This window comes from Orycteropus afer, unplaced genomic scaffold, assembly GCF_000298275.1.
Source record: "Orycteropus afer afer isolate SDZICR_OR568_19922 unplaced genomic scaffold, OryAfe1.0 scaffold00007, whole genome shotgun sequence".
Classification (NCBI taxonomy): Eukaryota; Metazoa; Chordata; class Mammalia; order Tubulidentata; family Orycteropodidae; genus Orycteropus; species Orycteropus afer.
The window spans coordinates 25,921,512-25,935,758 of NW_006921594.1; the positions used below are offsets into that span (position 1 = coordinate 25,921,512).

The 14,247-nt window shown below is 34.7% G+C and overlaps 1 protein-coding gene across 1 annotated transcript in view; it reads right to left on the reverse strand.

Moving 5' to 3' along the window:
* PCLO (piccolo presynaptic cytomatrix protein) overlaps positions 1-14,247 on the reverse strand; it is a 529,144-nt gene that overhangs the window by 506,662 nt on the left and 8,235 nt on the right. The window lies entirely within an intron of this gene.

Consider the following 14,247-nt stretch of genomic DNA (forward strand, 5'->3'; position numbering starts at 1 on the left):
TGGTTTATAAATTTGTATGACTATGTCTCTACCTAAGGAGCAAAAGGAGAGGTAGGAAAAAGGAGGAAGAAAAAACATGGGTCAATGCCCCCTTCAAAGACAAAGAATTCTACTTTTCTCTTAATATATTCCTTTTATACACAAACTCCAATGCCCCAAATTTTGTTCTTTCAATGACTTTTTTTTTCTCTTTGATAAACATCATGTAAAGAACATTTGATCCTCTAATGTTCCTGATTGCTGTTAGAATAGGGGTAGAAATCATTGTCCATAGCTGTCACAATAGGAAAAGCTTTCTTTCCTCTTAGAGTTTTTAAAAAAGAGTCTACTTTTCATTTATTTCTACTGGCCAAATCAACTGGAAGATAGAGATGTTTATTTTTTCAGCACTTAGTAGTCTAGTACTGAACAGCAGGATTTCCAATTTCCTGATTCAACTGATAAGCAACAAACAAAAGAAATTCCCCATACATTGAGAAACTGAAAATGTCCGCAATCCACCCCAACACTAACATCATGAATCACCTTCTACTTTGCTTTTGTCATGTCTTTTACTATACACTTAGAGAGAGTAACAAGTGGTAAGCAGTAATAATGTCATTGCTTTCTCTACCATCTGAGTTAGAAATTCTGTAATATTTTTACTGCATTCTCAATTATTCCCCAAGCACTGTCGGCATTTCTTCTGAAAATGAATTCCCCATTCATTCTTTCACATTCCCAAAGCTTCTGTTGCTCATTTAGCCCTCATCATTTCTCTAAAACATTACTCATCCATCAAAAGCAACCTGTTTAACAAATAACCACAAAGAGACGCTAACCATTTCCCCTAAAACTTCGATGCCTCTTCATTGCCTATAAAACAAAACTTTTTATTGCCAGAAATAAAATATCCATAATTGTGTTGGCAATCCTATCCTAACATTTACATAATCCTATTATTTTCAGGCCTCTATGCATTAGACTGCTAACCAGAAGGCTGCTGGTTCAAACCCACGAGCCATTCCTCAGAAGGAAGGTTGGGCAATCTACTTCTGTAGTGACACTGCTTCGGAAACTAAAGAAGGGGCCGCTATGCATCAGATATGACTCAACAGCAATGAGTTTGTTTTTCTTTTTTTTAATCCCACAAAAGACTATAAACCACAACTAGCCAGGGCTTCCTCTGAGTAGTCTTTCTATTGTCCCTAGGGTCTGACTCTTTACAGTTTACAGACATTCATGAATATTTTTTGAGTTGGTTAGAATTAAATTAATTGCAAATGCTTGACTGTGCTCTTCAAACTATAGCCTCTCTGCGGTGACTCTGCCAATTCCCACTGTTGACCCAGCAATAGGCATCTGCTTTCGTTTTCTAGTTGTGTGCCATCCTCCCCAAACCCTACTTTGTACCTCTGGCCACTGACAATCAATCCTCATCTTGATACAAACGGGAAAGATTTCCCTGTAACTACAGCAGCTGCTAAGCAGATATATTCTCCCTGCCTGGAGACAATTACTTACTTACTGCCTTATATCACTTCCAACATTAAACATCCATCTCTAAATCTAAGCAGAGATGAACCTGAATTCATTACTCTCATTGCCTTAGACATTAAGGTGCAACTGCTTCCAGGTCCACATGTTGCCCAGATTTTTAACACAGTTGATCCTCCTAGTTCTGCATGATGGGGTCTGTATTCCAATACAGAGAATCTTGGATTTTAGTCCTTACAGCCTCCTCCCATACCACAGAAGTCACACAATATCTGAGGCCAAGTCTAATTCAAAGGTTTCCATGAAGATTTCAGAAACAACTTCACTATAACCATCTTTCTGTAATCTAGTTTCTCAGGTCCCCTATTGTTGAGCTTGTTATAGATCAGGGCTATGAATATAGTGGACACCACCTCATTAGCTATGGACTTTGCTTGCTGGATAATCATAAATGTCTTACTTAAATACTTCAAGAAGTAACACTTGAAGGTTTAATGGTGAATTTCACAGTTTCATTTAACAGTGCCATTTTCCAATATAAGCACCAAAACTATCATTTATATTCTGATTTTTAAGAGACTGTCTTCAATAATAATTCAAGATAATTTACCTGACACATGGACGCAATGAAGTGAGATATTCAATTTGGAGGTTCCTAACTTGAATAATATCTCTGGTCATGACTGTTATTTATCTATTTCACTTCAAAACAGAAAATCTTTCTGAAAAAATTCCAGGAGGCATAATGAATAGCATCCACCCTTCAGTGTGCCCCAAACCAGAAATTTCAAACACAAATCTTCATAACATTCATAATAAAAATTGAGTTCAATTATAAAGCAATAGTTCTTAGAACAACAGACCATCAAAAAGAACAAACACAATGCTAGGAATTTTTATTTGCTGGTGTTCATTATACTATCTGCACTAGTCGCTGAACGAATTTTCTTCAATCATGCTTTCATCTTGTCCTTGTACAATAAAACCGGTTGGATTCTTATGCCTTGACTCATCACTACCAACCTCTCTAAAGGCTATTATGACACTTCATAATTGACAATGACTCTGCAAACCAGAACATCTAAATGTGCCATTTACTCCATCAAAGCAAAACTGGTACTTTGTCTCTCCTGAGTCATGATTCCCAGTCCACTGTTTGCTCCTCTTCCATTTACCTTCATCCTACCCATCCTTTATGGTCTATATTAAATTTCACGCTTTACCACTTAATAATCTATCATTAACTAAAGTATACCCCTTCTTAACTATTACAAGTACAGTTTAAACCACAACACTTAGACTCATATATTGTCTCTTAAAGTATTTTTTCAATTACTTCCTTTACTCTCACACTTTTAAAAGGGGAAACCATATCTCATGCTTACTCTCATCTCTATGTTAGATACTGAGTAAATTTGAGATATTATTTAATGAGGAATTTTTCTAATTTTTTCCTTCTTCCTCATCAAACCATTTCAAATATTTATTAATAGGCTTACATCATTTTCAAAGCCATAGGAAAAGATAGTATAATCAGACAAAAGACAACTTTAGGAGAAAGGAGTCTAAAGAAACAATACTATAAAGAAGACATCAAACTAAGATTTGATAACAGATAATACTTTCTGCTATTCAAGAATTTCCCAAACTACATGACCTCTTCCTCAGAGGAAGCTACTCCCTGACAGCAGTTTGGCTGCAGATGGCTCCCTGCAGTTGACATCTTTAACTATACAGATTAATGCACATTTTATTTTGATTTAAAAAATTAGACACTAGCATTCCTCAAAACTGTAATGAAAAGCTCAGTTACTTGGTGAAACAATTTTCTTTAACACAGTCTCTCCAGAAGCTGGCTACACACTTACTCTCTGAAACAGCATGGGTTAAAACTTCTGCAGTATAAACAATCCTTGGAAATGTAAACTAAACACATACTTTTTTTCTTTATAAAACATTAACAATTCTCACCAAATGCTATCAATAAATCCTATAGGATCAAATGATAAAAGCATTACTTTAGTGTTTGTCACTGAGGTCCAAAACAAGAATAGTGACATGATTTACAGAAGAATTATAGTACATAGACATGAAACTATATCTGTACTCTATTCAGCCTACATAAAGTGAAGAATATCTCAGATCAGTACATGGAATCTCCATACATGATACACTATACTTTGTAAACTGTCTCTCATATGGTGAGTTCAAACCTTTACATATTAATTTATTAACATACACCTTGAACTATCACACAATTTGCAGCCTGTGATCCAAGAGCATCAATTAGACATTTCTGTGCAATTATTTGCATAGTTTATTGCATTTTACCTTATTATTTCATTTAAAAAATGAAAAAACTATTATTAGCAAAAAGAATAAAAAGTCTCATAAACTTAATATAGACAAATATGAAATCATTACATATACTGAAAGAAGCATATCCTTAAATTCAATCAGATGCTCACTGGAATTAAGACATTATTTGTATGTTGATTTGGAAAGGACAGAATATATTTTTTAAAAAATATATGAAATACTGAAAATAATTAAAACTTATGGTAAAAAGAAAAGAAGTTTTATGAAATTGTTAGCCTTTTTTAGGTGTCTCAATGGAAACTCCTTATAATTTGTAAATTATTCAAATTTTACTGCATTTTATCATAAACATTTTTAAGAATGTATTTCATAGAAGTCTGATTGTATGACCTATGAGCTTTAAAATACGTTCAGTTGTTATCACAGGTCCTATCAACATTTTTCACTGACACGTATTTCCCTTTTAAATCCTTCCTCTGCCAATGAGCTAAAATCACACTCAAAATTTTTCCAACAAACACAATTACAGAATTCCCAATAATAGGTTCACACAATGAAGCTTCCCACTTAATTTCTTTTAAGTGTCTTAAATAAATAGAAATCTTATTTCTAAGAGTTGTTTTAAGTTTCCAAATAAAAGTTCTGATTTTGCTGAACAAATTATAGAACTATATTCCTATCAACTGTTTCGTAATTGATAAAAAGTAAATCCTTAGTTTTGATTGTTGTTGTTGTTATTTGCCATCGAGTCAGACCATCAGACCTGACTCATAGTGACCCCTCCTTGGGTTTCCAAGGGAGTATCATTACTGGAGAAAAAAAGAGCAGGGATGGTGTTTAATATTTTTTTTATCCAGGCGAGACCAGGTCTCTTCCGTATGCATTTTAGTATATTGCATTTTATAAACAAGATTCCTTCTTCATTTGCTGAGTTACTGGCTCTTCTTCGAGATTTTGGGATCTACTCCTGACAGTGAGCAATCAAGACTGGCACTTTTATCATCTTTATTCTCAAAATTTAACAGAATGGCTGGCACAGAACAGGAGCTCACAGCTTTCTGACAAAACAGAGAAGAACTCATCAATGCAAGATACTGGTTTGCATATCAGTGAGAAGGAATATATAAAACTAGTCTCTTGGACCTCAATCGTTTTTACACTAAACTCCAAAAATACATTCCTGCCTAGAAAGCTAGTTTCAATTTCAAGGATATGGAAAACACAAACATATACATGTAACACACACACATTCTTTTCTAACCTAGATATTTAGGAGATGGTATGGTAATCAAATCATTAAAAATAATGTGGTCTCCTATGAAAGAAATTAAATTTTGAGTCAGCAGATATGGTTTTTGTATGGGATCCACTACAAATTCTATGTCATGCAAACCTCCCTCAAATTCTTAAGCTCAGTTTTCTCATCTACAAATGGTATTAGGAACAATGGCACTAACCCTATATGCCAATTACAATTTTCATCACAATTAATATAATGAGTTTTATATATCACTTTTACTTTCAAAGTCTTTTATTATCTAATGTAATTTTGATTTCTTGAATATTCTTACATTACACACAAGGATATTAAACATGTTGGAAAATAAAGTGACTTGATCAAATCTCAAAATGAGTAAGTAACTGGACTAGAATCCATACCCATATTTTCCAAGTGTGAATCTCATATTCTTTCTACTTTTCTAAGTGACCATCTTATGAATAACTTATAAAGAAATACTGTAGATTTCAAATGATTTATAACATGAATTCTGGTTCTTATACTCTATTTATTTTCAAATTGTAGATACCACCTCATTAAAAAAAAGCACTAAGAGAAAACGCATATAGAGTATCTAGAGCACAGCATGACTATACATAGTGTTCAAAGTAGCACCTTTCCTTCTTGTTACAAAAATCAGTCTCCCTTCTTATTGAAGGAAAAGCAAGATACATTGCTAATAGTGAAGTAGTTGCTCATTATCAAAGGTAACTAGACTCGTTTAAGTAAATTCATAATATAAGTACAAGTATACATGATTGAGGGGCAGAATTAGAATTAAAACCTACATTTATTGATACGTTACTGAAATTTGATATTGATAATAAGGAAAATGGTTACAAATATCTAACAGATTGCTTCAATTTTTATCTTCAGTCTAATACTTCAAATATTTCTAAATAAGAGCTCATTTTTACCTAAGCTAATTAAGATCTGGACTAGGGAAGAGCGTTAGATATGTGTGTTTTCTCAAGAGATGTGAACAATGTGCAAGTTAGCCCATCACTGTATTGAGTTCACTGATCCAATAAATGAATTTGTTAGGGTGAGTATCTGCTTTCCCAACAGAACAGCTGTTCTTACCCAGCCATACAGAGCATCATACCAATTGAAATAATGTGTAACAGTAGGCTTCCTAGATATTTTAAAAGTTATGTGAAAAGACACACCTAAGTCATTGAAAAGCTAAAAGTAAAAAAAGACTCAGGTTCTAATGATTAAACTTTTGGGTAAAATACCAAGATTTTATTTTTTTAGTCCAGTGACCTTCCAATTCATAAGGAAATAGTCACTATAAATTGGACCTGGACGAAGATGAGAGCTAAACAAACAATGCATTTATAAATATGTTTATTTTAAAATGATCAATGAGACTTTTTATTCCTTTAAGTTTATTATGAAACTATTTGAGATAAAGGTAAATTCATTTTTGTTATAATCAGAACATTCATGTTTGAAATAATATGAATGATATCATATGGATTATCAGAGAGAAGCAAAAATAACAATGATATCATATGGATTATCAGAGAGTAGCAAAAATAACAATTATTTTTCTTCCAAAAATGGTATGCTTAGAATCTGGAAACTGGGTTTGTCTTCACTGATTTCCTATCAAAATGGTGCCAGTGAGAGCCCACATGGCTGTGACGAAGCCCAGGTAACTTTACATTCAGTGTCCTTCACGCTCTCTTCAGTGGGATACAATCAGCTACCCTCTCTCATGCTTTTCTTTTTTTACTTAACAGAGGAACTCCTGAAGTGACCGTGAGATCATACACACACACACACACACACATATTTAGTGTTCATGACAATGATTTTTATGAGTCCTTTCATATGTGGAAAAATTCTTACTGCTCTCACACTTTCTTGGTATCTCACAAAGATCAGTATAGAATTTATCATATCATCACATTTGGGACTTCAAAGAAATTGCTCCATATATGCTATTCTCGGTATTGATAATGAGTGTGACGTCTGTGTGGTTTCTAATTGTTTGGTAGATGGCATCATTTATCCCTGTGGAGCTTTTAGATTTTTCCATTAATATTTGGAAATCTACTATCTCCCCAGGATATATTATGAACCAGTCATTTTTATAAATCTAGCTTGGCATTTGCTCGGCCTATGCTCCTTCTTTAGTTTAGAGAAACGTTATTCCAGACTTTCCTCCATGACTTCAATTATTTTCTTTCTGGAACTCCCATTAAAATTCTTAAATATAATCACTGTAACTTTTAACATTTCTCTTCCAAGTAAGTCCCAACATTATAGAAAACCACTCTGCCAGCTCAAGTTGTCCAAATTCCATGGGCAGGCATCCAGAAGGAGCTCCCCATGCTGGGGAAAATATGCCTGTTGCCTGCCTCCACCCATCACCACTGGCAGGACTGAAGAGCGGACCTCAGACTTCTGCATACATCTAAGATCGTTCCTACGCTTCCATTTCTCACCACTCCCACACCTACCTAGGACTATATAAACAATCAAGCTTTTAGCCACCATTAAAAAGTCAAGATTCCCAAGTCATTCATCGACTCCCAGACTATAATCCCCAAATGGGAGGAAGTGAGGTAACCTTATCATTCTATCCCCACCACTCCCTTGGTACATATTATACCTTTCTATTTCAATTTGTCCGTAACACTTATCAACTGTCATATCCTATGTTTTATTTATGTGTTTGTCACCCTTACTAGAATATGAGCTCCACAATGGCCGGATTTCTGTCTATGGTGTTCACCTCTAAGTGTCTAGAGTCTAGAGTCTAGATAGTGCCTGGAACATAAAAAGTGCTCAGTAGTTGGTTTTTTTTTTTTTTTTTTTTTTTTTTTTTTTTTTTTTTTTCTTTAGGTTGATAATCTTGGAAAATTCTGAGATTTTATTTTCCAGACTATCAACTGGGTCCATTTTTACCCTCAGCAAGCCCACTGAAATTTTTATGTGTCAATTACTGATAAAATATCTTCTTAAATCTTTTCCATAAAAAAATAATTTTTATGAGAGCTTTATATTTTCTGAATTAACTCTTTTAGGTGTACTTTTTGTTTTATTTTTCATCAGCTTATCTCTGTCCTTCATATGTTGTGATCCACTCATTTATAGTGAACATCTCCATTAGGATATCTCTTTCCTTTTAGTCTTGTTTGAATTAGTCTGTGTCCAAGAAAGGCAACTTTACTCAGGGGGTAACAAATTTAGTGCTTTTCACTCCTGGCTGAGTAGTATTTTCTCTTTTGCATCACTCTGTTGTGGGAGAGGATCATTACCTACAATTCTTCTCTTCTTTCTCCTAGTGAGAAACTAGGGTCCTTCATCCTATTATTTGAAGACCATTTTATGGTTATACTGAAGTAAAAAAGAAAATGGAAGAAAAAAGCCTTCCTGGTACTCCCTTATGGTAATGAGAAGACTCAAGTTATTCTATTTGCTTCTAGTACAGTTCCTTAATTCATTCCTTGATACAACCAAATGATGGTATTTCTACCCATAACCCACTACTGATTTCTGTATTTGTTGATTCCAAGCTTAGGTCTTCTCTGAGATTCTCTCAGGAAGCCATTTGTACTCTGGTTGCCTTGACTCTTTCTGTCAGTTCCTTCCCACCCCCTTTCCACGTTCCAGGAACTCTTCAAAATGCCAAATTACTCCCTTGGTGCTCTTTAGCATTTCCCAAAACTACTACAGGCATACTTCATTTCATTGTGCTTCACTTTACTGCACTGCACAGATACTATGTTTTTTCACAAACTGAAGGTCTGTGCCAACCCTGTGTTGAGCTAGTCTAACAATGCCATTTTCCCAACAGTATGTGCTCACTTTGTGCCTCTATGTCACATTTTGGTCATTCTCACAATATTTCAAACTGTTCCATGATGCTATTACATACTTTAAAAAAAAAACAAAAACAAAACTAAACTCACTGCCATCAAGTCACATCCAACTCTTAGTGGCCCCTCCTTGTGTTTCTGAGGCAGTACCTCTACGAAGTAGATTGCCCAACCTTCCCTCCGAGGAGTGGCTGGTGCGTTTGAACTGCCAGTCTTCTGGTTAGCGTCAAATGCCTTAGGCGCTACACCACCAGAGCTCTTATTACATACTTAGTAAACTACAAACTAATGTAAACATAACTTTTATAAGCACTAGGAATCCAAAAAAAGTTCATGTGACTCTCTTTATTACACTATTCACTTTATTGCAGTGGTCTGGAATGAAATCTACAATACCTCTAAGATACGCCTGTATCCTTTCAATTTTTTTTTTTTTAAATGGCACCTTAGAGAGAAAAGAGGTACACAGGTGTTCATTTCTTCTTTTTAAGGGAAACTGTATGGAAGTCTTTGCTTGGAACTTGGGCTGTTAAAAGCCTTTGTGCTAAAAACAAGTAAAAAATAAATATCCCCTTACAAAATTATTTCAGGTACTATACTACCAGGAATGGTGTACTGCCTTGCTTTCTTCATAGGTTTCAGCCTCTTGATATTTGACATAGCTCTACTCTCTCCTACCACCTCTTCCTAACAACTTTTCTCCCACCAGATTTCTCTTACCAAAAAGAACGAAAGGAGGCCAAGGAGCCAAAAAAGATGGCAAGTTCAGCCATTTTACTCAATTGAATAATTTCAGTTTTTTTTGTTTTTGTTTTTTAATGAGAAGAGAGGTTTTATATGAAAGTTTAGTTCTCTTTACTCCTGAAAAAAGGGTCATGATTTATTATATGAAATATCCAGGTTGATGTGAAAGAATGATTAAAATATGGGCCATCATGATCCAAAATTAATATGACAGAAAAACTATATCCTAGTTTACTTTAATTACTAATATTTGTTTCACTATCAATATTCTGAAAAGTGACAATCATTTTCATATATTAAAAAATTTTGTAAAATCGGTAGAGTTACCAGACATTAGGGATAATGCTTTAAATCTTTGTCTCTAAATCTATCTTGACTAAGGCTACACATCAAAAGAGAAAAAGTAAATCAACTTCAACCTTAATGAGGAAGCAAATGTTCAGTTTTTGCATCAAAAAGCAAGTCTGAAGAGAGGACCTAGTTGTAGAAAATGATTCTGTTAATGAACCTGCAAGAGGAAATATAGCTATCAACTCCTCTCAGCATCAAAAGTCTAGACTTGGATCCAGTGAATGCTTAAGTTATATGTGAAACAACACATAACTCAACAACCAACAGAGAAGACAGTTAATTTAAAGGCCATGCTCTCCACACAGATGTTTGGGTTGTCTATGGTAGGGGTGTGTGTGTGTGTGTGTGTGTGTGTGAGAGAGAGAGAGAGCGTATTTATAGTTAAGGGAGTAGAAAACTCCCTTCTCTAAAGCTTGTGGCTGAGTATTCCTCAGTTCTTCCTTCCCAGGCCTGGCAGTCATTCAAGAGTCATGACAATGATAAGCTAACAGTTATAACCCTGGTGTGCTGGTACCTAGAAACATATCAAAGAAGTTTTTCAAGTCTTTTTAAGGAGTAATAAGAGTAATAAGTATTTATTGTAAATACTAACAAATTCATGTAAACTCAAATACCAAATAACATGCAGCATCTGTCTCTATCCTACATAGGAACAATGATAGTCTCCTGGATCCAAATATTCTAGGACAATTTGGCCTAGAGTGTTGTGTCTTCTTCAAAGGACACAGAGAGGTACACCTCTCATCAAAACATATGAGTTTAGAAGCTGTGGTCATCCCCAATAGGGGCTTTTGACGTCTAGTAAAAACTCTTTATTTCTGGAGGTCAGAATCCTGACCTCCAAATAACTCAGATGTTTGAGAAAAAGTTATTTTATTGAGAGGATTAGAGAAGATGCATTCCTAGAGTTCATAATTAGGACACAGACTGCATTTTTTCATATGGGAAAATATAAAAATAAAAGGTAAAATGAAATGTTACTATTAATACTATAGATTAAATGGCTTTGTATTGCAACTTCAGAACCTGATAATTTGTGACAGTGTTTCTGTGTAAAAAGCAACTTAACAATAAACTTGAAAAGCTAAATCTGTCTAAAACGTTGAGATTATCTGTGCTGTTAATATATTGCAACTTCCAGAGCAATTCATATAGTTGCAATTATTGTCTTATAAAATTTTTCAGTTACTGCTCCCAATAATTCAATGTGTTTGGCAAGGAATGTGATATTGTTTTCATTTCTCAAGTGGTGACATCCTTACAGAAAAGTATGAATGACCTGCCTAAACTCATTTCATTAATTCATTAAGCCAATGCTCTCCTTTTGTCAGCCAGCAAGACCCGCTACTGGCCCCATATTCCCAACCACTGACATGTTCAGCCATGTGTGTTTAACTTCCTTCATATTCTCAGTTCAAATACTTCTGCTTTCATGAAGAAATCTCTGATAACCCCTGCTGATAGTGATTGTTTCTTCCTTTGACTGCATAGCACTTTTTCCTCTCTTCCCACCATGAGTAAATGGATTTAGAATCAGAAGATCTGTTTAGAGTTCTGCTTGGTCATTGACTAGCTGGAAGCAAGTAAACTAACCATAATAAACAAATGAACCTCAGTTTTCTCATTAGTATAACAAGAAAACACAACATATGCCATACTATGTGGACATTTAATTATGATAACACAAATAAGAAAGAACTATGTCAAGTGTAAAACCCTGCACAGTTATTTTTCATATACATTTTTTCTTTCTTATATACAACTCTCATTTATTCTATTTGCTGTGTGAGGGAAGAGTGCATGTCTAATGAATCCTTGATTTTGCCGTAAAGCTCAATGGTGGTTCACAATTAGGCATTTGATACACATTTGTAAAACTCATGATCACAGGTATGATTATATTAATCAAAGGAAGTTTCATATACTAGAATTCTCACCACTCTCTGCTAAGTATCAAAGTCCATAATCTGACTCCAAACTCATTGCCCATTCTTTCCCCACCCTAGTTCCCGATATACATCCTGTACTTTCTGGCTCTTGGTTTTGGCCCATTTACCACCTTCTTTTACATCTTCTAGCTGTTGAAACTGTGCCCATCCTTACATACCTAGATCAAATGTCATTTTCTCCATAAAGAAGCTGCTCTTAATCTTACCCACTGGAAATGAACACTTTCTACTCTGAAGCCCATAATATTTGTCAGTTATCATCTAGAGCTCTCATCATTTGGCCACAAATTTCCTTATGCATATCTTACCTAGTATATTTTAATCATGTTAAGGTTATTTCATATATAAATTCATATTTCAATTATACCTGTATGTAACAAATGCCTGCCACACAATAAAAACAAACCAAACTCACTGCCATGAGTTGATTCTGACGCACAGTGACCCCACTGGGTTTCTGAGGCTGTAAATCTTTATACAGGAGATTGTCCATTTTCCTTCCACAGAGTGGCTACTGGGTTTGAATCACTGACTTTCTGGTTAGCAGCCAGATGCCTTATCCATTATGCCACCAGAGGCACTCAAATATTTGTGGCTTAAATGCCTAGCAGTATGTTTCTGCTTTCTAAATTGTCACTAAAACATGATGAATCCCAACATTTTCTATAACAAACAGCCACATTATTACAAATACCTACCAAGACAGTATACTATGGTTAGAAATATGTTTGCCAAAATTAAAAAGCTATATATATAAAATCAAGATACTTATAATCTAATTTATTCCATAATTATAGGAATAAATTAGATGCAACTTTATCAGGAAAAGAAGTCTTGTTTAAAAATGCTAAAAACTCAAACTCACTGCCATCAAGTCGGATCCGACTCATAGCAACCCCTCCTTGAGTTTCCAATGCACTGTCACTATGGAAGCAGATTGCCCAATCTTCTTTATGAGAAGTGGCTGGTGGATTTGAACCACCAGCCTTCTGGTTAGCAGTCAAATGCCTCAGGCACAACGCCAACAGAGCTCCTTGTTTAAAAAGTCGATGTACTCAGTATAACTTTCAGTTAAAAGATTAAAAAATACCTGACAAAACAACCAGATGTTGACATATTTTAAATACATACCTTTTTTTATCTTTCAATATAATACATATCCCAATTAAAATAACAGTTACCAATAATCATCACTGTTGTTATTATCATAACATAGATTTCACTTATAACAAAAGTACATAAGCCTGCTCTCTCGGGGATAGTTAAATCACATAATCCTTCATCGCCTGCTGTCGGCTCCTTACTGGGCCATTCACAGACATGATGCATGGACGGCCCACTAACCAGCTGTCCTCCAGATGGACAAAATGGGTTCCATGCCTTTTCATCAGGGAGAGGCATCAGCTCTCTTTAAAATATGAACTTCTGTTATATTCCCTAGACTCTAAGCCCCTTTATCTCACTTTTTTAATCATTCCCTCGTCACTGTATTATTTCAGAGATGTTTGGAATTTTTATGCTTTTGTGTGCTTTTTGTGCCCTCTACCCACAAGGTTCCCAAATCTCTAACTATGGAAATGCTACTTTCTTTAGGGTCTTCAGGTGTTAAGTTAATATTAATAACTTGCTGATAATTATTTTTCTATCATCAATGTGAATGGACAAGCTTGCATTCATCTATATCACCACTGACCCTTTATGATCTGATGTGGCAGGAAGGCTTACCCAGAGACTTGGCAATATAAACTGAGATCCTGTTGAGATGCTACCCATCAGTACCAAACCTGCTCTAATGACTTGTTTATTTTATGAACTGATCTATGCTGTTATCAATGACTCTCAACTAATAAGATAAGCATACTCTTATTAGCTTATATCAGAATTATTGGCAAGGAAAGGGGATGTATGGTTCTAAAAAATGTATTCAATACTACATCAAAATTGTGTTTAAATTGTCAAAACACTGTCTACTTCTTTCCTATAACAAATATGATCCTAGATGAGAATATCATAATTTTGGGGAGTAGGAATATGTATTTAAATGACAAAGCAACATCCATGTACACAAAGTAATAGTGTGGATCTTACACATAGTGTGAAATGAGCAGATGCTAAGCATCTTTCAATCAATTCATATTTGTTTTACATGCCACGTTTCTTGGACATTGTGGCAATATTTTGGACTTATCTTTTGAGGAGGAATATATACATATGTGTGTATATATATGTGTACATATAGATAAATGTATGTGTGTGTATATATAAATATATGTATGTATGTGTATATATATATATA